At 32.6% G+C, this 26,985-nt stretch overlaps 1 protein-coding gene across 1 annotated transcript in view; it reads right to left on the bottom strand.

The window, feature by feature from the left end:
* The window catches only part of LOC126777720 (protein madd-4), a 418,598-nt gene that overhangs the window by 234,120 nt on the left and 157,493 nt on the right, over positions 1 to 26,985 (bottom strand). Inside the window, exon 3 of the mRNA XM_050500874.1 lies at positions 3,945 to 3,974. The gene's annotated coding sequence lies outside the window, so the exon portion shown is untranslated. The remainder of the gene's footprint in view (positions 1 to 3,944; positions 3,975 to 26,985) is intronic.

The raw sequence follows: 26,985 nt of genomic DNA, 5'->3' as shown, positions 1-26,985 counted from the left end.
GAATGGAGCTAGCAGTCCAGGGTTTGACAGTTAGCAATTAACGCTTTAATGCCTCGAAAAGTAAATATATGAATAAATAATCCATATAGTCATTGTTCCTACGCCTGGGTTTGCACCGATCATGTCGGAAAGTCATCAAATCGGCTTATGCGAGTAAGACAATAGAAATCGGTGCTTCCATAGACACTTGTGCCTTATTATATCATCTACGCTATTGGCTTTTCTAGATTGAGCCAGGGGAAAGATAATGATAATTAGCATAAATCGTTTTTATAATCGGTGCAACCTAAGTTTGCCATCTCAAATTAGATACTCCGAGACGTTTATGCATGTAAACCAATAACCGCAAGAAAAAATAACGGTAATAATCTATTTGTAAAATAATAACTAACGTCTTTTAATGGCAATGCGTTCTGAAACGTTGTTTATACTTCAAGTTGTACATTTTTACATTCATTTTACCTAAAAAAAACAATATAATTACTCAAGCTCATTCATCTTTAAAGTTCAATTGTATCTCATATATAAACTGTTAAATATTAGGTCCTTACATATGAAATTAGCGTTTTGTCGTACTGACCACTTTGATCTGAAATATCTCCTCTTTGGTTAAGAATTCCAAATTCAAATCATTTAGCTGGTATATTTGAGTTTTGAAAACAGTCATTCATGTGTTTTTTCCTCATTATTTTTTTCTTTGGCGTCGCTTATTACCGCACAATGGAAAACATGAAATATCGGTATATTTACGAGTACGAATTAGAATTACTTGTGCCACGGTAGACCGTGGCACAAGTGCTGCAGAAACAGCTCGAAGGATTAATGATGTGTACGGCGCTGGTGTCGCAAAAGAAAACACGGTACGTTTTTGGTTTTAACGTTTTCGTTTTGGAAACTTCGACCTTCAAAACCAACCCCGTGGACGGCCGGAGACCAAAGTGGAAAATGAAGAATTAAAGGCTATTGTGGAAGCGATCCATCACAAAGCTTCAAAGATAGCTGCAGGCTTCGAGGTAAGTGATAAAACTGTATTAATCCACTTAAAGCAAATCGGGAAAGTAAAAAAATTGAACGATGTGTACCTCATGAATTGAATGAATCGAACTCGCAAACACACGTAGACTACTATGTTACTTTGCTCAACCGACACAATAATAAAGGGATTTTAAATCGAATTATTACTTGTGATGAAAAGTGAATACCGTACGATAATCGGAAGCACTCGTCGCAATGACTCTACCCTGGAGACCCAGCCAAATCCTGCCTTAAGCGAAAATTGATTCAGAAAAAGTTACTTGTGAATGTTAAGTGGACTAGCGCCGATGTTGTTCACTACAGATTTCTAAAATCTGGCCAAACGATTACGGCAGATATCTATTTTCAGCAACTGCAAACCATGAAGGAAAAAAAAGCTGCTAAACAACCGAGATTGGTCAATCGCTCTAGGCCACTGCTGCTTCACGATAACGCAAGACCACACACTGCACAACAAACAACCACTAAGTTAGATGAGCTACAATTGGAATGTCTGTGACATCCACCGTACTCCCTGGACCTTGCTCCAATAGATTACCATTTTTTCCGGAATTTGTACAACTTCTTACAAGGAAAAAAATTCAACTCCGATGCTGCAGTCCAAACCGCCTTTATTGATTCTCGCCCCCATTGTTTTTTTAGTAAAGGGGTCAATGGGATCAAAGGGATCAATGGGATAGAGATGCCAAAAGTGCATAGATAACAATGGTGCATACTTTTTTTATAGAATAGGAAGGTGGACGAGCATATGTGCCACCTGATGGTAAGTGGTCACCAAACGCCCTTAGACATTGGCATTGTAAGAAATGTCAACCATCGCTTACAGCCAATGCGCCACTAACCTTGGGAACTAAGATTTTATGTCCCTTGTGCCTGTAATTACACTGGCTCACTCACCCTTCAAACCGGAACACAACAATATCAAGTATTGCTGTTTTGCGGTAGAATATCTGATGAGTAGGTGGTACCTACCCAGACGAACTTGCACAAAGCCCTACCACCAGTATACTTTAATTAATTAAATACATTTTACAAAAAAAAATGACTTTATATTCCTCCCGCACAAAACGCCAATTTCATACGTAAAGACCTAATATTATTTATAAATATAAATAAACACTTACTGAACTTTTAATAAGGTTACACTGGTACAAAGTGTTTAACTATCATAAATTCGAATACATTTGCAATTTCGACATTTTACTTCCGTTCCGCTTTTGAAAAGATAAAATCGCTCGTTTAATAACCACACCGTTACCCGCTAATGACCGCGGCGCGCTTTACACGCTTTATGGTGGAGTGCAAGTTTTTCAGGTCACACTCTTGTACACTTAGGTCTTTATTCAGTACATCAATAGGTCATTCGTGTATCGTAAGCCTTTGGCGCTTAAAGAGGTGGCCGATGAGATATTTTTTAATAAATGAAAATGTTTTGTTTAAAAAATTTCAGCGCCCCTTTGATATTGCAGACTTTTGCGCTTAAAATGTTTTTAGGTCACGTACGTGGCACAACAATAATAAAAATATGCATTACGGATATTTTAAGTAGACCGTGGATTCCATTGAACACTTTTTAATGATGTTTCCAGTTGAACGACAGTCGTATAAAAGAGAAGTGGACAATACTACCAGACAGAAATAAAAAGTTTTTATATTTCGTAATTATTTTTTAATATTATCATTGCTACATATTAACGGTCTTATTTATAAACCTCGTTTAACGGGTAATTGGTTAAATAATACTGTCTCTTTCTTTTGAATGTCAAATCAAAAATGAGAGAAAGAGAGAAATAGCTTTAACTAAATAGTCGCTAACCAAAGTTTATAATTAAGGCGGTAAGGTATATTCAAAATTGAAAAGATTAATGGGAGTTTGCAATCATGAGAAAAACTGCTTGTCTTTAAATAAATATATTATACGTATGGTCGGCGTATCTCGAAGTGTTTGTTATTTGCGATATAAAATACATATTGGTTGGCAATTGGGGTGAGTCCGATTGTATACCGTGACGGCAAACGATTGCACAGAGAAGTATGACGATTCTACGCCGTCATACCTCTCTGTGCAATCGCTCTCTACTCGTGCGTGTTTTGTATACACATAGTGACATCTTACGATTTGTGTTTGTAAGAGGCTGTTTCCCGAAGCGGTGGTTGAGTTAAAACAGGGGCGATGTAAAAACGTTATACTGTACTCGTAAATAATACATTTGATTTGAATAAAAGGAAAAATAATTTACTTTACTATCGAAAATCCATGTTTTTAGTTATTTAAATCCATATTTATTTATTGGTTTTTAACTTTCATTTCATTTTTCGTCTTTGCAGCTCGTGATTTGTTTTATTGTAATCAAAAACCCTCTCCAAGTTATTTACTTTTAATTTATTTGGACACATATTATATACAATACATAAGCGCATTTAACTACATTATAATTACAAATATCGCAATAAGCATATGAGGTACGAACAAACCATCGCAGAAACGAGAAAAAAATCTTCAACTCCTTATGTTTTTATAATAACGTACTTAGCGCCGCATTCAAAATGGCCGCCCTCCCAGCGAACTGTCAAGTTCTGTGTTAACTAATTGTTAACTGTCAAATTGGTAATATTAGCTGCGTCCAGCGAACAGTCAAATTCTGTGTTACATTAAACATTCAAATTGGTAATATTAGCTGCGTCTTATTTTATTATATTAATTACAATCGAAATTTTCTCTTCAATCTATTGGGAATTCTAAAATTTACGAGTTAATACGACTTCATTATTAAGTTATTTAAAAGAAACTAAATCTTGAGATTTTTTTTTTAATTTTAAGCGATTATTTCAATTTTTTTTTGTTATTGTTTATAAATATATATGTTGTTATATTGAAAGCAATATAAGGCAATTAATATAATACTCACATTTGACAGCGAACTGGATTTCGGCAAAATCTGAAATTAGAAATAAAATTTATTTTATAACTCGTTGGATATGTGCACGTGTGGCATATCTCAACCCACACGCAAGTCGGCTTGCGGTATTACCCTTGACGTTAAGGACAATATGACTTATAAACACAAATAAAGCACAGGACACGGGTGCTCGGGAATGAACTCGCAATTTTCGGTGAAAATTACTTATTTTAACCATTAGGCCATCGCGATTTTTAATTGTATTGCGTTTTTACAATTAAGTAAATATTTAAGTTTTTTTTTATACTCACGTTTTGAAGAGCTTGAATTAAATTATGCGTATTATACGAAATAGACATTGGAATTGATCAAATTCTAATACAAATTTAACTAGAGGTTTATCTGTTTGTGCTATTTTTATGTACTACAAACATCATAGAGCCGTCAATTCAATCAAATAGTTTGTATAAGTTGCATCGATTTATTTACCTTTTAGTTAAATTACAACCACGAATCGATTATTTATTTAAATACGGCAGACTTTCTATGGCTTTTCGAGTTCGAACAAGCGATGGTATTTTCATTATGTCGTTATAAAAGAAATCGTTTTCGATTATATTTTTTAAGTCTATTTATATGAATCTATATATATATAAATGAAACAACATGCCGAGATGGCAGTGATAAGAGCGCGTGAATCTTAACCGATGATCGTGGGTTCAAAGACCGAGCAAGCACCACTGAATTTTCATGTGCTTAATTTGTGATGAAGAAAATGAAATATTACTATATTACATATGACCTTAAAGCTTAGTTGACTCTGACTCTACTTTTCCAGATAAACAAATTTTTAAGTTGCAAGATTGTTTATTCATAAATCTTCAAAACGCGGCGCTCAAATAAGACAGTACTTTTTAAAGGAAACAAATTAAATTTTTTATTTAAAAAAAGAACTATTTCACGATTGATAAAGATATAGCATAACGCACACAAAACAAAATAAATTATAAAGCTGACCTTAAAAAATGCTTCTACAATAATGAATGCAATATTACGTTGGTATTTCTAGAGCAACATTCGGCAATTTCCCAAAACGCCGCTTAATTATTTTGCATCGTCCCATGAAAAGGCCATCGGTCCACTCACGACTAAAGTGCGCCCGGACCACAAACGAACTCCGAATCACAAATTAAACCAGCCTCCTATCACACCGACACGAGTTATTCGACACGAATATTGTATATTTTTTTTATTAAGAATGCGTCTACTTTGGATTTACTTCATATTATATAAGATACTCAAATATTTAGTTTTTCATTTTATTTATAACAAGTAGGCAGACCGATAAATGGGCCATCTGATGATAATTGGTCACCACCCATTGGCATTAAAAAATATTAAGCATATCTTACATCTATGCACCAAATAGGAGCTTTTTTATGTTAAAGGGGGCAAACGAGCAGGAGGACTTGCAGGTGCATTTAAGGAATGAGTACGCTCTTTTCATGAAGGCTTAGAAGCTTAGATGTTATGATGCCCCTTGTGCCTGTAATTAAACTGGTTCACTCACCCTTCAAACCCGAACACAACAATACAAAATATTGCTGTTTGGTGGTAGAATATGTGTTGAGTGGTTGGTACTTGGTGGTTTTTAGAGACGTAAAATCATTAAAAATACCAACAAATAAATACAGTTACTAACTCCATTCAATACAATTCTTACTCTGCTTAAATAATATTAAGAGCAATATACATAAAAAGGTACCTTCTCCTCAAAAAGAGGAGAGGAGGCCTTTAGCCCAGCAGTGGGACATTCACAGGCAGTTACGGTTACGGTATATAAAAAAGAACATTACTAACATATATGAGATAAATAATTAAAACGAATATTTTCAACACGATGTAACAGCCGGCATGGCATTGCAATGTGCTCAGTTTTAATTTCAAACGATTCGAATTAATTTCCTTAATATATTTTTTTACGAGTCAAATGTCATATTTCTCAACACGCATATTATTAAAATCAAGATTGTTAATTACAGCGCCGTTTCTAGGGTTTACGTTCTCATTGTTTTTCTAATTAAATTTTTCGATGAAAGAAATGCTGAGAAAAAGCACCTCATATTTGTTTAAGGATTTTTTCATTGTTGGGAAATACGTATTTTATGTGATGAATTATTTTTTACAACGAATTTAAAAACTGTACATGAAACTCACGGCCGCATTCGAATGTGCAATGTCTGAAAGTGATATGCAAAATTGACTGTAATTACTATACAATTTAAATGATAGACTGTTCCAAATAGCGTATCACCGAAAGTCGGTTATCAACATTCCACGAGTGACATACGTGCTTTAAAATAACACAATTTTTAGAATATTTTTTATTTAAAAACAAATAAACATTAGAATCTTTACTACGACAGAGTTTTACACCATTTTTATTCAAAGATGTAAATGCTTAATAATGTTTAAGGAAAATGCAAATTGAAAAATCGTGTTTATAATTGGGTCCAAGTAAGACTTAAATATACTGTATATCGGCAAATTTTCAAATAAGAACGATTTCGGGTGCCGAAATTTGTTACAAAGTTTATTGAGTAGTTAAAAAGAAATATTTTGTTTTATTTGCTAGAATTATATTGTAATAAAAAATGGTTGGGATTTGTTCAAAACTGTATAAATTTTACTGGTGGTAGGGCTTTGTGCAAGCTCGTCTGGGTAGGTACCACCCACTCATCAGATATTCTACCGCAAAACAGCAATACTTGATATTGTTGTGTTCCGGTTTGAAGGGTGAGTGAGCCAGTGTAATTACAGGCACAAGGGACATAAAATCTTCCCAAGGTTGGTGGCGCATTGGCTATAAGCAATGGTTGACATTTCTTACAATGCCAATGTCTAAGGGCGTTTGGTGACCACTTACCATCAGGTGGCCCATATGCTCGTCCACCTTCCTATTCTATAAAAAAAAAAAACATAAACCATCAATAGATAACACTATATCTATTAAATATGAAAGCAAAGCAAATATAAATATGTATGTATTATATTTTAGTTAATTAAATTGTATTTTATTTTATGTTTGCATTGAAGAAATAATAAATAAATGTGCTGTCGATTTGGAGGGCGTTAGTAGCTACGACGCAGTATAATACTATTGTGTTACTGTCTTTTTATATTATAAATATGATAAATTGTATGTAAGCAGTTGTGTTGCAGAGGAGGCCTTAGCCTAGCAGTGAGGTTAACAGGCTGTTACTGTTACTATAGTTGTGTTTTTTATGTTTTTTAAGAATTTGCATTAGGACGTAATAGTGTAAATATGAATACTGTAATAAAACTGGCAACACCATTTTCCTTGATGCAAGTAAATAAATATAATGTATGAGTCCTTTGTTATTATTTTACCGCGTATTTATTAACTCGCTTTGCGCAATGTCTGTGAAGAGTGAAATTTTGTCATTATTTTTAACTAACTTCCTGATGAGTTAGAGGTCCTTCAAAATTTAAATAAAACTCGAGATTGGCTGACAACAAAATTAAAACGGACGTGGAATTTTAATGAATAATTGTTTATGATAAATATTTAACTTTTTTTGCTATCCATATATCATAATTAAATAATATTCTCATTTTTATTTATTATCAATTAATAGTAACAATTAAATATTTTTAAAATATCATTTTATAGTAAATACAAAGAAACAAAATCAAGTCACGTTGTCGGCCATCTTGTTCCCGCCATTTTTTTCTTTCGCCTATAATATGTCAACCGTTTGACCCTTGCATTTGTCATGGCCACTCGACTTCAGATTTTATGACATTGAGTTCTTACAAGGGACTTATATTTATGAGTTCAAAGAAGAGAAAAGGATATGTAGACACAAATTAAATAAAAGTTAAGTGGACATAACGTATCGTCGCTGTTGGTGCAAAAGTGATATTTTATGTATACTTTTGAATTAAATAATGCAGAAAAAAGGGACAATTTAATACCCAATTTCGTAGTCTTTTTTTATACCTTCCATCTTTCTATTGTTACTAAGGAGAGTTTTCTTTAAAAATAACATGTCACCTTCATAGTCCTTTTTCATAGTTTTTAAGAATTATTATTCTTGAAGTGTTATAAATATAATATAATATGCAATATATGGTAGATTATTAATAATTTATATTTTCCTTTTTTGAAGCACCTTCCAACATTTTTCCATTGCTATAAAGTAAAGGTAAATATTTGTAATATAATATTAATGCCATATTATATATTATTCCATAATATTTATTGATTCAGAGTGATATCCGACTTCCGCTGGCGTAAATTAACAATATTATCGGAAATATCTGTAACCGAACTTAATGTTATTAATGTGAGCGTGTTAGTTGGTTTATCCTATTAAGCGTTTCCATAGTAAGGTAAAGACAGCAAATATTTATAGAATATACACAAATTCATCACATAAATGCTTCTTGCCTGTATATAAAACAGCGGCCTTCTTGAGTAATGTAAAAAAAGAAACAGCCTGTTAATACCCATTGCTGGGATCAATCTCTCCCTTTGAGGAGAGGGTTTAAAGCGTATTCTACCATGCTGCTCCAATGCCTGTTGGTATATACACATCATTTCATTTCAGATATATTAGACATGTTGGCTTCCTCACGAAATTTTTCTTTACTGCCGAGCACGAGATGAATTATAAGCACATGAAAATTCAATGGTACCTGGGATTAAAGGCGTAATCAACGTTTACGATTAACGCGTTCTAACCACTGGATCATCTCGGCTGGTCCTTTGATTAAGAAGAACTTAGTAATTTTTTATACAGTGAGATACATTTTATCTTAAGTAAATGCAAAGCAATACGAGACAATTCCACAAGATATTAAGCGCAAGTTAAATGGCACCGCGCCAGTTATATGCCAATTATGTCCAATCTTATGCCAATCTTACAAAGAGGCCTATACATGCCTTTAATCATTTCTAACCGGGTCAGTTGTTAGATGATTTAACCTACATCGAAGCCTTTCTCGACTTGGCCCGTTTTGTTGGCGGCCAAGCGGGTCGCGATAAGACACTTTAAGCGCCAAGCTTAACTTTTTGTCTTTTTTTAATAATGGCCTCGTAAAAATCTTTTTACGGATTATATGTAGTCTCATTATTAGTACTAAAGTGCAAGAATTTTATTACATTTATATATCATAAGTAAATAATAACTAAGTCATAGACAATTTAAAAAAGCTGATGATTTACGTCGATATTTGATACTCCTAATTTAGTAACTGAGTGGTAGGGCTTTAAGCCGTAGATAAGAAGTAAGGAGCGGTTTATATTTCTTACAACTCGGTTTACCATTTCTACTACTTTATATATATATATCTATATTTTATGCACTTAGTGTATGGCTTGTTGAAATAATATCACGTACTAAGAATCCTCATCGGCGTTATCTCGGTAGTTCGAATAACACAGCCCCCAGAGGCTTCTGAAGCGAAATTGGATTGTCAACTAAAGGATACGCTGATTCCATTGTAAACTGCTGAGCGTTGAGAGCGTACAAAAAGACGGTCAATTCAACTTGTTACGCTACAATAGTAACGGTTTATAAGGGTGATTTTGCTTATTTAATTCGACTGAATGACTGACTTAATGTTCGTAGAATATATATTTTTGAAAATATTTCATTACAAGCACTCTTCGAAATGAAGAACTTAGATTTTCTTGTCTTATATCCTGCTTTTAGTTTCTCGGATAGAAAGAAATTGTTATGTTAAGTCTAATTAAATTCATAGTCTCACGTTTCTCATGCTACTTGAAATATGAGTCCATATTATTTTCAAATCAATTAATTTCTTTGCTTATTTTATTTATTTATTTATTATTTATTTTTTATTCATTTATTTTGAACAAATTATACACATCTTAAACAATATGTACGATTGTAACTACAATAGTATAATACTGTGTCGTAGCTACAAACGCCCTCCAATTCGACAGCACATTTATTTATTATTTTTTAATTATAAACATAACAATCAAATATCATTTAATTTAACAAAATATAATAAAAAAGGAAGGGATGGGCTAGGAAGGAAAAATAGGTTAGGTCAATGTTATATTGATCGTTTTAGTAATGATTCAGTCTCATCATAGCCCAAATTGAGAAGCCAGTTGATCATTCGAATTTTACAATGGTAAGTCGTAAGTGAGAAAATATCGTTCTTATTTATTCTATTATATAAAAATGAGCTCAAGTAATTGTATTAGTGACTTGCTATCGCTGATTTAAATGGAATGGTCCAGCAAACCCTATCACTTTTACCTTTGTTAGATACAAACTTAGTATTATAGGGAATATTTTTATGGTTAGATAGATTTTTATGCTTAGAGAGTTTCAATAGCGCTATGAAGATAGATTACTCATCATTATCATCATTAAATTTATAATTATGTATAATGCTTATGTATAATCATGAAGGAAATTTTAATTAACATACATATTCCACAAAATAATCACTAAGCGAAGTTGTCATCCTAAATACATAATACGAATTTTCATTTTATAATGTTTCACACATTTCATCTGTTCGTAACATGACAGGCGTAGGCCTAATAATTTGTAATATCATAAAAATTTGTGGTACAAGCATCATTGTGCTGACAACCGTACAGTATTGGACGCAAAATACCAACATCCATTAAATTCATTGCGGTAATTGGACTGTATCCTGAACTGCTCATTGAAAAACAAGAATGACATTGTGCAATTAAGCATAAATTTCATACCACAGTTTTTTTTTATTACTAGTAAGAAGGTAACATCATAATTTGTACAATTAGGTCTTTTTAACATTAAATTATGTGAAGTTATGAAAAAACTAAAAAACAATTATTTTTATTTTTAGTTTCTTGCACTAGTAAGACGATTTTTTTAACTCAAATTTTAGTTTTTTATCATTAAGCAATTAGTTAAAAAAAAAACAGACAAGAACTGTCCATGAAGCAGTCGTCTAATGAACAGAGTTTTAGAATAAAGTACAAACCCACTCAATAATCAATAAAAAAAGAGGAAGAATTTGCCTAGCAACTACCTATAAAGAAGATTTTTTTTATTAAATCCTCGTTAAAGGAGTAATAATAATTATTATTGTCCTTAAGATATTTAAAATCAATGCAAAGAACAACATTGTTAATGGATAATTTTTTAATTGTGTTTTCCAATCGAATTTCATCAACAATTATATTGTTCAAAGCAGTCCCATCTTGGGCGCCAATATTGGTCCTTTGTAATGATATTCAATTTGATTTTAGGAAAGTTACTTTTTGCGACTCCATTATCCCATGATTGGGTGCTGATTGATGAACCTTCATTGGAACTATAGGTACAGCAATAACAAAGGTTTTGCAGATAACAATAGCAAATGCTGAGTCGAATTGTCAGCGATTTCACTCAGAAATATTTTACAAGCACTTTTGAATCGAAAAATTTTTTAAAGCTCGGTCAGAATGTATGATTTTATCTGATACTACTGATGATATACTGAGTAGTTTCCATTCTTCATTGCTCATATACAATTAAAATTGATGTTTTTTGCTAACATAGCTTATTATATTATTTTTTGTATTCATTAGTTTTTATTATTTAAGTTAAAGATGATTTTTTTTTTGATTTTTTTGTCAATTAGAGATTTTTTTTATTTGAAAGTTAAGTTAGACTATACTTAATAAATATTTTGTTATAATATTTTTCTTTATATATAACGTTTACTTCCGACTTAATAAAATAAAACGTATGTGCGTACAAAGGTACGCTAAGCTGTTTAAACATTTATATTACTTTGTACAGAAAAATACATACACATCAAACAATAATATAATACACATGAAAACGTATATAGTAGAGATAAAAAAATCACGTTCATAACGGATCCATATATTTTAATATTTGGAATCGTACTTTGTGATACATTTCTAAAGCTATATATTCAACTATTTATTCATATAGTGTACACGCATGTCTTCTTTATATATCTATATGGATAAGTTCATTTTAAACATATTGTTTATCCATGAAAATGAATTTGTTATTTCATGGAAAACATTCACGAAATTTTTACCTGTGGGATATGAATAAAAAGTAAAATGCGATTCATATACCTTTTTTCCCTTTCAAGGCATAAAACAATTTACTAAAATATGTTTTGAGCGCTTTTAAATATACAAAATATATTTAATGGACCTTAAGAGTTAGTAAATTTTATCTAGAAATTCTACGACGCCGTGTCTGTCTGTCTGTATTACCCCCATAAACTCGAAAATACCGAGTATATTCAAATACGGCTTTCTTGAATACGACGTAGTGATTTATAAGTCATTATCGTTTTGTGTAAATTGCCTGAAATATTACAATGATTGTTGAAGATGTCGGGAAACATACGAGGTAGCCTTATTGGCGTACGCCACTTAAACCAATATAGTTGTATGTATTACGTTGTACTACTCGTATGAAGGCGGAACGGATAGCTATATAATAAATACATAGTATATAATACATATATATCGAAATGAAATAATTGCGCTATTTGTAGGATGTGAATAATATTCTTCTTTTAAAATTTACATACTTTTTGGTCGGACAAACTCGTCTGAATAGGTACCATCTATTAATCATAATGTTTTACCACTAATCAACAGCATTTAGTATTTTTGTGTTCCGATTTGAAGGGCGAATGAGCCAGTGTAACAGGCACAAAGGGCGTAACATCTTACTTCACAAAGTTGATTACGCGTTGGCGATGTAAGGGATGGGATTAGTATTTCTTACAGTGCCAATATCTATTGACGTTGGCACTGTAAGGTTTGATTTACTAGTCTGCTTACCAAATTAAAAAAAATACTTTTAGCTAGGCCATCATAACAGGACAGACAATGACAAAATTTCATTAACATAAAAACATTTTCAAAACCATCTATAATATAAAACTGTTTCATTATTATGTACGCGATACTCAAGGCGCACCAATATTTTCACAAATCGGTTAATTATACGGAACCCTAAGGGAATAGACATTAATAAAGGCCAGATGCGGCGAACGGAGGTCGAATACTAATTATCGGAATAAATGAATTAATTTCTTAATAAGATTGGATAACGAAGTACTACCGTTATTGAGGAAATTGTTTGAAGAATATGATGTAAATAATTGTTTTACGTTTTAATAATTCAATTATTTGAAAACTGTTGAATTCTCAGAGGCATTGTATCGAACTTATAAAACAGCGTAGGTGAAATTTGCTTTGAATTCATCATAAATTTTCTAACAATGCTTAAATCTTAGTGTGTGTGTAAACTTCTAATAGCGTAAACGTCGCTGTTTCTGACACATGATTATTTTAAAATACAATTTTTACATTCTTAAATAAAAATAGAAAATATAATTGAATCGGACTTATTGATGTGGAACTTTATCTTGCAGTTATTGAATATATATCAAAGTATTATTTATTCAAGCAGACTTTTATAAGCTATTGAGTAAAGAATTTTCATTACGATTCATTTGTTTTTAGTGAATAATCGACCGCGAAAGAAATAGGATTGTTACAATAAGCTGATCCGAGACTGTTTTCAATTTCGTACTACCAGTATCCCAAAATGGCGAACTCATAGAATATGTAATAGAGTACACTTACGTAGGCCAAATCTTCTCATCAACTAATTTAATGTCAAAAGCAATAGACACAAGAATAGGTACCGCATGGAAAATTTATTGGAGACTAAAAGAAGTTATGAAAAATAAATAAACTAAGATGTTTGTTAAGCAGTTGAGTACAACTTATGGCTGTCAAACTTGGGCACTCACCGAAGCGCAAAATGAAAAAAATAAAGACATGCCAAACAGCGATGGAGAGGAGTATGCTGAATGTTAGGAAAAGCGACATAATACAAAACAGAACCATCAGAAAGCGCACGAAAGTAGACGACGTAATAACTAGAATTCAGAAACTCAAGTGGAAATGGGCAGGTCAAATAATAAGAGTTACAGAAAAATGTAACAAAACTTTGGTTTTCTGGTATCCCAGAAACTCTAAAAGGAAACGCAGAAGACCGTTTCGAAGGTAGAAAGATAAAATAAAAGCAACAGGGACTACATGGACCAGGACCACACTTAATAAAATAGAATATTTTATTCTGGAAAAGGAATGGAGTAGGCCTTTGCCAAATGTGGCTAACAGACTAAGTTGTAGATGGGAAAACTCTGGTGAATTGACCAGATTGATAATTTTAGTAATATGTAAAATGCAGCAATGTGTCTGAATTAAGACTTATTTATTTAAAAATATTTTTTGGGACAAACAACAGGAATCAGCATATCTGGAGCTGTCTGCATTCTATGTCACTAACTGAAATTTGGTTGAACTTATCACGACGGACAAGATCGAAAGCAGAAGATGCTCTAGATCTACAAAACTGTTCCGTACAGCTCAAGATAAAGATGGCTCGCAGAGCTACTAATAAGAAGATGTACCTAAAATTCAAGACCAGAAAATTATTTTGCTTCCAACAATCTTCAATTCTCAACAGATCATGCAACTTGTTAATTGATGAACACCTTAGGGAAAACTAAGTGGAGACGACGAACGCCTTCCTACAACAGGGAAGAAGCCGCGGATGATATATCGAAGCGATCCCGCAGCCTTTCTGGTCCATGGCGAAGACGGCCATCGCTTGATTTTAGTGGGTAAAAATCCTATTTAACCCGATAATCCCCAATCCCCAAAAATCAAAACTCCGATCACCTTCTCAAGGTGGAACTTTGGGGGTCTATAATGGTAATCTATGTTTGCGCACACATTGGAGCACTCATAATGTATCCTGATCACCGTAACCGTTATAGGTCAGGAGGACATTAAAGATTAAAAAATAAATAAAATACATATTAAGCGCAAGTTATATAATGCAAAATAAATTTAATTCTATCAAAATATTTTATTAAATATGTTAAAAGTAATTTGATGCCATAGTTTGAGAAAAAAGTATGTAATCCATTAATGTAGACTCTTCAAAATATTTATTAAAAAAGAAATGCTTAAGAAAATATTAATAACTACGGCCTGGGTAAAGGTACGTCCAATTATAAGCGATTGTCATCGATTTAAAATAACATCCACTAGTCTGTACTATATATTAGATAGAAGATATATATATATATATATCTTCTATCTAATTAATAAAATAAATGAAACTATTCTACAATGTTTTCCAGAGTGAACAGTTATATTAGAAACACATGAACACAAAATCTTTTGACTTTAACCTTAGTAAACGTGACATTTATTAGCATTATACATTCATGATATAACTTTTAGCAATATCATGTAACAATACTATATACTACATAATAGTACATCGATTTAAGAAAATTATAAATACGACTAACACAAATTCTCTTGACTGACATGACAATTGTCAGTCAAGAGTTAGTTTACTTTAATAAATTACAAACTTAGAAATCACTTATCTACATTGTTTACTGTAATCCATGTAAACGGGTCTACCCGATATAAAGTACTAAATGACTTAAGTAAAAATATTTTTTTTTACTATGATCGGTGTTTTAGGTTTTTGTTATTAATCAAAAAAAAACATGTGAGACTATGTATAAGTAATAAAATGACATTAAATAACTCCGTCACGCCCGAAGAATTTCAATAAAAAATATTTAACCTCGAACAGTCGCGCCATACCCTCGTTCCCACAATATTTTCTATACAGTAATGAATTGCGCGTCAAAAGCAGCCGTCCGACGATTACTCCTGAAATTAATTTCTTCTGTAACCGCGTTCTTTATTGTTTTTCTTTGTTATAATAATTGTTGAACCCCCTTCGACTGTTAATTAAATAAATATATATTTACGGTTCATTATAACTAATTCGATTTTTAAAATTAATTTTTTATTCGATTTTTTTTTGTTATTTAAATTAAGAACGTAAAAGTGGTGAGTTAGGCTTTTTTTAGTTGAACGTTTCTTAAATACTTGACATATAAAGACAATGGCGATCTCATGCCGTTCTCGCGTTAAAATGCCAACCGTCAATTATGATTTAAATTAATAAGCTTAGGATAGTCATGATTAATAAATTCATTTGCCACTGTTGATTATTGTTGGTTGTTTGATAAATTTTAAAACATTGACATTACGTATACGTACTATTACAAAAAAACTTAGACAGCGTGATTCAAGATTTTCAAATAATGAATCAACGCCATCTAGTGACAAATAGTGACAAACATGTTTACTCTTAACAGCCACACATGCTGGTTCTTCTCGATAGAATCCACATTCCAAACCGGGTAGGCCTTGACGATTCATAGCTTGTAAAATTATATTTGAACAAAAACATTTGATAATGATAACGATGACGATAGATATGTGATTAGATAAAAGTATCCCGATGAGAACGCACACATGAATCGTTCAACATTCGTATGAAGCCGCAACTAGTGTGTTATTGCAAGTCTGGTATCATACAGACCCCAATGTTTCTTAAGATGTATTTAATCTGTTAAACACTTAGACTTGTTTACTGTTATTGTTACTTGGCGGGAAGGGACACGCCATCAACATAATTGATGTGCAAATAAACCGTACAAAATTACGAGCTCAAAATACCGAAGCCTTGTGACGAATTTTACAAGTTATTTTTACAATGTCATAAATTACTGACAAAGGTGGCTTGGAGTTTATTTAATCGCTTTTTGCCATGTCGAATATCCTGTGATGTAAATATGAAGGTAATAATCTGTTAGGACGGCAATCCGATACCATCGGAAAGAGTTGGGCACAGGACCAATGGCTTTACGTGCTTTCCGAGGCACTTGATTTTACTGACTGGAAGTGTCTGACTTCTGTGCTTAAACTAAGGGCCTTAGGGTATGTGGCTTTTTATAGAATAGATCGACGGACAGCATATGGGTAAGCTAATGGTATCTAAAGCTAATCATCAACGGCCAAATTGTAAGAAATGTTAACCATCGCTTACATCGCTAATGCGCCACCAACCTTGAGAACTAAGATGTTATGTTCCTCGTGCCTGTAATTACACTGGCTTACTTACCCTTCAAACCGGAACATAACAATACCAAGTACTGCTGTTTTGCGGTAGAATATCTGATGAGTGAGTGGTACCTACCCAGACGAGCTTGCACATAGCTTTACCACCAGTAAAAATGTTCAAAATGTTTTAGATAAATGAATTGATATGAATTTATAATTCTAAGTTTTTTACAATATATTGGCGTGCGGGCACATACCACAAGCACAAGACCAACGAGGTAGTTGTTAACAAGAGTAAGGCAAGGTCTGATATTCTATGTCTGTATATTCTAAATTTAAAAAAAAAATTAAAGAAATGATTGTGTACAAAAATATATATGATTAATGAATTCAAATTTGATAACACATCCTGCAAATTTGCCATACAACGCGGAAATGCGGCCTGCATTATGGGCAGCTTTGCGTCGGGTGGGAATCGGAAGGGACTATTTTAAAATTTGACTAAAATAATAAAAATTAATAATCCTGCAAATTAAACAATCGCCTCCTGGCTATTTCTTTGTTATACGGATCATTATGAGCAATTACGTAAATTGACAAAAAACCTGCTGAATTTCCTCCGGCGAAGTTTCTCAGGTGAGGTCAATTTATTATGTACGTGGAGTAGACTTTACTATCAATAAGAGTAATGCTTTTACATTGAATAAATTTATTTGAAGCTCATATATTTAAATTTGTGGTTTATTTGGATAAATAAATGTTAAACTTACCAATTAAAGTTTAAGTTCATATATAATACAGTACCAACCGAATGTAGAGATATTACCACACTGCTGAACTAAGGCTCCAAACTCGAAGCTCAAAATAGTAGATAAGTCAGTTGTCAACATTTCACGGGTGAGTAATGAAGTGAGTTATGCTGTCCTGAAAAGGAGAAGTGTTTAGAACATATTACGTCAACTCCAGTGCGACTCGATTTAGAATTGAGTGACTTATTTTCTTTATTATTACAAGATCTTATTATGCAAAATGTTTCGTACTCTACTAGTTGAGAAACGCATTAATAGAAAACACTTTTCTTAAATAATTTTAACAGTTACATCAGAAATTTAAATTACTTCGAAACAATTACAACATTCAAAAGAAATAAATGAAATTGTTTTAAAAATACAATACTTTAACCGATCTCAATTACAAAAACGCCGTTTAAAACAATTAATGACGAAACGATTTAATTTAGACAAAAATCCCTAAAGCAAAAGTGGATCGAAGTTTTTTTTTTCTTATTTACGATAATTGAATTCAACGAACGATAAATTTGACGTAAGACCGTTGTCACGAGCAATGAGGACGAGAAAAAAAAACTCATAAATTGGTATGGCTATTTCATTTTCTGTCGGTACCCTGAGGGTGAGGCAATCAGGGCTAGGATATAAAGGGATGGCGCTATCCTCGTAAACTGTCCTCTACTCAGATTATACGAGATTTGTATCGGAGGGTGTTTTCTTTTTATTTATTTATACAAGTTTTTCGTAAAGGTCTCTCCGATGCGTTAGCATCTTTAACAAATTTCATTGTGATTTGATATTCTATTATTTCGCGCTTATTAATTAAACATTCTATTGAGTAATAATAGGAGATGAACGAAATTGTATTCTTTCGTAGTAACAGTTGCTATTTGTAACCATAGGATGCTGCTGCTGAAATAATTTAATTTGAATGAATTAAAGACTTAGGATCATTAGTTAAACAATGCTGTCTTCTTCTTTCGAATTTGAAATCAAGAATGACAGAAAGAAAAATCAGTGTTTACCAAAACATTGCTAAGCATGGTTGATAAGTTAAGCCTTTAAAGATTGAAACGTATTTTTAATAGTTACAGAGAATTTTCCCGGTAAAAGCATTATAAACAGTTACAAACGTCCGTAACGTAATATAAAAGCAGTTACAAACGTCCCACAGCTAGGATAATGAATACTTTATTTTTATTTTTATTTCAAATAGGTAGGCAGACATGCCGAGATGGCCCAGTGGTAAGAACGCGTGAATCTTAACCGATGATCGTGGGTTCAAACACCACTGAAAATTCATTCAATTTGTGATTATAATTCATCTCGTGCTTTGCGGTCAAGGAAAACATCATGAGGAAACCTGCATGTGTCTAATTTCACTGAAATTCTGTCACATGTGTTTTCCACCAACCCGCACTGGAGCAGCATGGTGGAATAAGCTCCAAACCTTCTCCTCAAAAAAAAAGAAGAGGAGGCCTTTAGCCCAACAGTGGGGCATTCACAGGCTGTTACGGAGGTAGGCAGACTGGGAAATGGGCAACATAATGGCCAATGTCTTGGCACTGCAAAAATATGCACCATTCCTTCATATAAAAGTAACGCTGAGCACAATTATTAAATTATCATATTTTATTATTCTTATTATAATAGTCGGGACAGGCAGCTTGTAAAATATATAAGTATGAAACGAATTTCTATCCTACTTAGAAAGGAGCGAATAACTCAAGTACCTTATTAAATCAAAACTCGAGTTCTTAATATTTATTTATTTATTCTTTATCGCGCGTCAAACTCCAATTTTAATACAATGTACTTAAAATAAGTACATAAAAACAGGCAGTCGTAGAGCCGGTAGAAGTGTAAACTTGAAACTGTTAAATATATTTGTCCAATTTTCACATCTATTGGCCGTCCAAGTAATAATTGTATTCCTTTTTATTCATCAAAATAGTCGGTACACAATCGCAATCTCAAACTCGGTACAAAATATGAATACAGCATAATTTAAGTAAATAATAGTTAAAATACACTTATACTCTATTATTTGTTGATACTGTTAATATTTACATAAATTTTTGATCATTATTATCCTCATTAATTTCGACAATACTGAAATTATTTGTCCTTTCAACTATTTCGTATATTAACATTAGCATGTCGGTGATGCGAAGTCACGAGTCTATCCCCTACGAATAACCAGCACAACGCTTTAATAAATTCTTGTACTGTACAAAGTTGATGTAACTAGCGAGCCTATGCCAAAAGCAGTTGTAAAGCAGTTGTAAAGTATAAAGAGAATGGACAAAAAGTAAATATATGGTTTATATAAATTTAATAATAATAAAATAAAGAATACATACGAACTTATTATAACATGAATTATATAATATTCTTGAATTTAAATAAAAGTATTATATACCAAGTTTTTAAAAAACTGGTTGAGCTCTATAGACAGCCGTAGGGTATTCCGAAGACATGGGACGAAGGTATAAGAAAGAATGAGGGATGAATTAAATGACCAGCATCAGATTTCGTATATGCAGCAAAAATACGGCGTATAAATAAATATATAAAAGACCGTGCTAGTGACAGACTTGATTATCGCAAAAACGACGGATAGTTGAGTCGATCAGTGGGCGTTTATAACCCTTTTAACCTACCTGGAAACAAGATATTTTAATTGAGACCTATTTGAACAATTAAATATTAAATATAAAAACATGCAAACGAACGTGCCTTAGTAGTAATCGTTACAGTTAAATATTAGTTATCTCTTTTTGTCATTAGTAATTTTACATTTAAAAGAATAAGACAAAGTATTGTTCGATAGTTAATAATGCAATCAATATAAATGTACGAAGCAATTGGCAGAATCGTACAGATGATTGATAAAAATGAACGCAGAGTACGGACGTTACTTATTTACCTATAAAAACCTTACTTTGTTCCAATTTATATATACCCTGTTAAAAAAAAAATAGCCTGCGCGATTTAGAAACATCAATAACCGATTAACGCCATCTATCGACACAGTTTACACCTAACATAAATAAAACATTGAACATGATAGATGGGTATGATAAATCAAAACGATACACGTTTTCAGATTACCATTATTGACAAGAACTCAAACTAAAGTACTTGCGTAATTTAACACAATTTTCGGTCTGCGTCGAGAGCGCTCGATGATAGAGTGGTTTAATAAAATCAATAAGTCAATTGAAAGGAAATTTCGGAGGCAAAGTTCTTACGTATAAGGGCCTTTGTTCGGTCATAACGAAATGGTCGAGCCGGTATAAGAGCCATTATTAATGTTAGAATTGGAGATTTATAAATGTATTAAGTTTTGGTAAGTGCTGTGGAAATAATACTTAAGTTTCATTAATTAAATTATATTAAAATATTAATTAGTTTTCTTAAATTAAAATTGAATAATTTGAATATTGACATATATTTTATGGATATATATTATTTTAATTTAAAAGAAGCCTGTCTTATATTAGACTTTTCAGTAGATAGTTATATTATATATATACAAGCACTTTTACAAATAATAATATTACTATAGCAGGGTTACAGTCATACCGACAATTTATGATAAGCTGGCGAGTCACTTGGTAGTAAATGGTAGCCTCGTTCATATAAATGACATTCAGATAAACTGATATTAGACGTGTATTTTATGACCAATACGTCACCAACATTGGAATCCAAGCTATATCCCTATTGGCTGTATTTTGTTGGTCATTCACCTTTCATTCTAACCGGGTGAATACATTATGAGCTAAGAATTTTTAATACTATACGTCAATAGTTCATAAGGATTATCAACTGTAAGCCGATATGACTCATTAAACATACTTCGAGCTCAATCTCTAGGTCAAAGTTCAACAAGGGGAGAAATATTATTGTAAATGGCTTAAAAACATAATATTTTATCTTCTTTTATGAAAATATTTCAAAAGATTGCATGCTTTGGCAGATATTCATAAAAATTAACTGACAGCATTTTATGTGACCTTTCATTTACAGCTGGAAATAGTAGAATGTATATAACATATGAATGTATATAACAGCCTGTAAATATCCCACTGCTCTTCTCCTTTACAGAGTTTATTGCTTATCCCACCACGCTGTTCTTCACACAATGCCTTCTTTGGATGGTTACACATGGAAGATTTACGTCAAATACAAGCTTCTTCACGATATTATAATTGCTCTGTGGTGAGCACGGAATCAATTATAAACACTAATAAAGCACATGAAAATTCAGAAGTGCTCACCCAGATTAAGACCGGATAAGATTTGAACTTTTTTTTTCCACTTGATGGTAAGCCCGTCTGTGTAGGTACCGCCCACTTAACAGATATTCTAACTCTAAACGGCAATACTTAGTATTGTTGCGTTCCGGTTTGATGGGTGAGTGAGCCAGTGTAAGGCACAAGGGATTTAATAGATTTGTTCCCGAGGTTGCTGGTTACATACCTATATCATAAAAAACACACTGCTTTGTTTGTAGATACATATGTTGCATAATTTATCCGACACATAACATTAAGCACATGAAAACTCATGGCTTGAAACCGCAATCCTCGGTTAAGTTTCACGTCTTATGGCCAATGTACCATTCCGGCTCGTAGTAAGTATTATTAGAAGGTTTCCCTTAATTACAGAAACGGTCTCTAACAACAATCAACAGAGAAGCGTTATTTTAATTTATGAAGTAACAAAGCTCCTTCGCAATGGTGCAAGTTACAATAAAATGATTCAATGGAATAAAACATAATATTCTTACATGTATTTATGAATCTGCTTTATAATTATTGTTTACTTTCGACATTTTGCTATTAAATGCAAATGTCTACATTTAAAGCTTAAGATTATAAATTATGATATATTTAAATATTTCTCTTATAAAAGAAGTTTGGGTATGAAACAGCGATTATTTCTGGTACAGGCCCTTAAGCCTAAAATAAGTCATTAACGGTTAAGTTAAAATGTATCTTTTCTGTAATAAGTTTGGGAATTAACTGATGATATGCTTTATTAAAAAAATCGGATGAACGATGCGCGTATAGATTACGACTAGGAACGAACTTTACTGGTGGTAGGGCTTTGCGCAAGCTCGTATGGGTAGGTCACTCATCAGATATTCTACCGCCAAACAGCAGTACTTAGTTTTGTTGTGTTCCGGTTTGAAGGGTGGGTGAGACAATGTAATTAAAGGCACAAGGGGCATCTTGGTTCCCAAGGTGCGTGGTGCATTGACGATGTAAGCTATGCTTAACATTTCATACAATGTCAATGTCTATAGGCGTTGGTGACCACATAACATCAGGTGGCCCATATGCTCGTCCACCTACCTATACTATAAAAAAGAACAATAACTTGTATCGGACGGAATTACGATAAAACTTTATAATTAATAACAACTAGTTTCCGCCCGAGACTTTACTCACGGGGTGGGGAGGGTGTAAGGTTTTAGACACCCATGTCCTTTTCTGTACCCCGGACAATATGTATGCCAAATTTCTTGATGATCGTTTAAAGTGTAACAAACAAACAGACTCGACCATTTAAAAATATTAGTTATATTCGCTTATAACTTGCACCATTGTAGAGATTTGAAATAATTTATTGTGTGTTTAGTGTCCGAACGCGGTAAAAATACAAAATTACAACAATATTTAATATTAGTTAGTTTTAACGATAACCGCCGGAAAAGGGCCCATTTCTCATCATTAAAATCGTATTAACATCGGTTATTAACAAACAAACTGTAATTTTCTTAGAATTCTTAAATAACAATCTTTGAAATTGTTTTAAATTTTTATAATAAATTCAAGTGAATATTTCTGTATATAACATTAAATTATAATAAAACATAAATGTTTAAAATATTTTAGTTAAATTAATTGATATGAATTTATAATTCTAAGCTGTTTTATAAAATATTGGCGTGCGGGCAAACACAACCGATGATAATTGATCACCACCGCCATAATTGTACGCAATGGTATTAACCATAGCCAATGCGCCACCAATCTTAGAAACTGCGATGTTAAGTCGTCTGTGCCTGTAGTTACACTGACATACTGACCCTTTAAACCGAAAAACAAAAATGCTAAGTATTGCTATTTGGCGGTAGAATATGTTATAGCCCTACCACCAAGTAGATACAGCAGATTCGACAAGATTAACGACCATTAACAAAACGCTAATCTTTCATCAAAATCAAAGTGTGAAAGTCGCAGATTCAATATTGTGTCCTGCATTTAAGCAAGCTTTACGATTTACTAATTTGAAAAAGAAAACATCTCCAAATATTTAAGATAAACAACGCTTTTCTATTAAAGTATCAGTCGAATCGTCCATTTATTTACAGCCTCATATTAGTCTTTTTACATGTTTTCACTGCCTCGTTGGTCTAGTGGCTACATGTAAGGCCGCAGATCCGGGGGTCCTGGGTTCAAAGCTTAAGTCGGGCCAATAAAAAGTTATTAACATACTACCGTGTCGGATTAGCGTCCCATCGGATCATGAAAGTTAGGGAATAGAGAGTGCACTTGTGTTTGCGCACACACATGTGCTTGTGTTAATCTCTCTTGCGATTGGCCGGCGTGGTCGAAATCGGTCAAGAGGACATTTTTATTATTATTACATGTTTTCAATCAGTAAAAGCACATCAAAGCTGTACTGTAAATAATGATATATAAATCTGCCGGATGTTCTGCGCTTTAATAAAGTATGTGTTGTAAATCACAGAAACTCACTAACGAACTAACAGATGCCATTCATTTTAATGATAAGACAGTTTATCTAGTCCCAAATGACACCTTTAAAAGAGACGACAAAAACAGGGGTAAGTGTGAAAAATTATCACAAAATGTAAACACTTTTAAAGGAACTCGACCTGTGATTGCTTCAATAAAATGTTTTATCGTTCATCCTCTTCGCACAATAACAATAACAATAAGTGTAAAGGAGAAGGCTGTAAAGATTGTCGGCAAGCAGGTAGAATGATCCCGCGATTTCATAATAAAATCTTTGTGGTCGTAATAAATATAACCGCTGTAAAAACTGCCGGTAATATTTCATACGGTTCGCTGGTTTTTTATTTGCCGAGACAAATATGACGACATATATTTATTTAATATTTTTTTGATTCCATATTAATAAATGAGTTTGATTTGATCACGTGATCAACTATGCTCGAATTTGACACTTAAAATAAACTGTAAAGTCAACATAAGAACGAGGATTTCACAACTTTATATATTTTATTCACCGTATGATCTTGAAAGGAAATTGAGCTAAATTACAAAGAAAAAGTCTTGTTTTTTGGAGAAGGCAGTGAAACACTTCACCAAAGTATCATCACAATTAGATGTAAAATTTAATAAAGTTTAAAGTAACGCGTAGAAGACAAACGTTCAAACACTTATTTTATTGTTTATTAAAACGAAGATATGATAACACTTGCGTAAGTAAATCACGTACAGATATGATATTTCCAAGTTATCCAATATATTTTCAACCGATTTCAATACTCCGTATTATAAATCGTACCATTGGCGATCGATCTTTCACTTCAATATAACATTTCTCGAGGAATTGCTCAACAGTTGGACAAAGGCAGGTGACAAATAGCATGAATTCGTGCATTGATCACTTCGGATTCAGTGAGAATTCGAATCCTCTTTACTTTTCTAGTTTTAGAATATTTATTATATTTCAAATGTGATAAAATTTAGAGAGGGACATATTTTCTCAGCTATCATATAAATATTATAAAGTCAAAGATAGTCACGCTAAACTCAGAATAGACCATATATATATATATATATATATATATGGTCTATTCATCAGGTATCACCTGATGAAAAGTGAAGATAAGGTGGAGCGTGCTTGTCTAGAAGATGCCTATTCACTCTTGACTTGAAGTTACCCATATTGTAGGCGGTAGGGAAAACGGAGGTCAGGAGGGTATTCCAGGCCTAAAAATGTCTCTTGTGCCAGTAGTTACACTAGCTCTATCACCCTTCAAACCTGAACACAACAATTTTTTTTTATCGAATAGTAAGGCGGACGAGCATATGGGCCACCTGATAGTAAGTGGTCACCAACGCCCTTAGACATTAGCATTGTAAGAAATGTCAACCATCGCTTACATAGCCAATGCGCCACCAACCTTCGGAACTAAGATTTTATGTCCCTTGTGCCTGTAATTACACTGGCTCACTCACTATTCAAACCGGAACACAACAATATCAAGTATTGTTGTTTTGCGGTAGAATATCTGATGAGTGGGTGGTACCTACCCAGACGAGCTTGCACAAAGCCCTACCACCAGTAATATTGTATTCCTGCCTGGCGGTATAATATGTGACAAGTGGGCGGTACCTCATCAGACAGGCTTACACAATCGTTTAGATAGAAATATATAGTCAAAGCAAGTCTATTATTATCTGAATAATAGCCATACCAACCTTCTATTTTCTCTATTTTAGCGTAAAATTTATACTAAAAGTGGGTAGATATTAACTTAAGTCACAATTGAACCCACGTCTTTTAAATAATAAACTCAGACCTCGTTGAGCTATTTAAGGACTCTTAAATAAAATCATTAAGGAATTAAGTGTGAGAAATAATTAGGTATCTACGTTTATATCACTCACACCGAATACAATGTTCAAAGAATTTTAAATGGGCACTCAATTTTTATACAGCCCTTACAAGATCTAGGCCGAAATAAAAAGAATATGATTACCGCTGAGCGAAATTACTTACCTAGGTCATACTCAGCGACGCAAGGTGTAAGAATATAGTGAGTTAATTTAAATGGCCACATTAATTTTACAAAAATTGTCTTTAAAATATAATACAGACAGGTCAGCATTATAGCAATCATTATAAATATTATATATCTGCTTTAAGAACTGTTAAAAATAATTATTATTTAAAAGAATTTAATGAAGATGTTTATTTATTTTTTATTTATGTATTTCATTGAAGTAAAAAAGCAACAGATTTCATACCGATCTTCTTTAAAGAATCTATGTACATTTCGAAAAGATAATAAATTCAATTTAATCCTGTAATATTAACATTTATAAACTAAATTTGCTACAATGATAACAATAGTTATTTAAAAGCATTTTTGCCCCGCCAGAAATCGGACTCGTTGCTTTAAATATGGTTAAAA

Source organism: Nymphalis io, chromosome 23 (assembly GCF_905147045.1).
Source record: "Nymphalis io chromosome 23, ilAglIoxx1.1, whole genome shotgun sequence".
NCBI lineage: Eukaryota > Metazoa > Arthropoda > Insecta > Lepidoptera > Nymphalidae > Nymphalis > Nymphalis io.
Note: the sequence above shows the minus strand (reverse complement) of the source record. Positions and strands in the feature narration are given on the sequence as shown.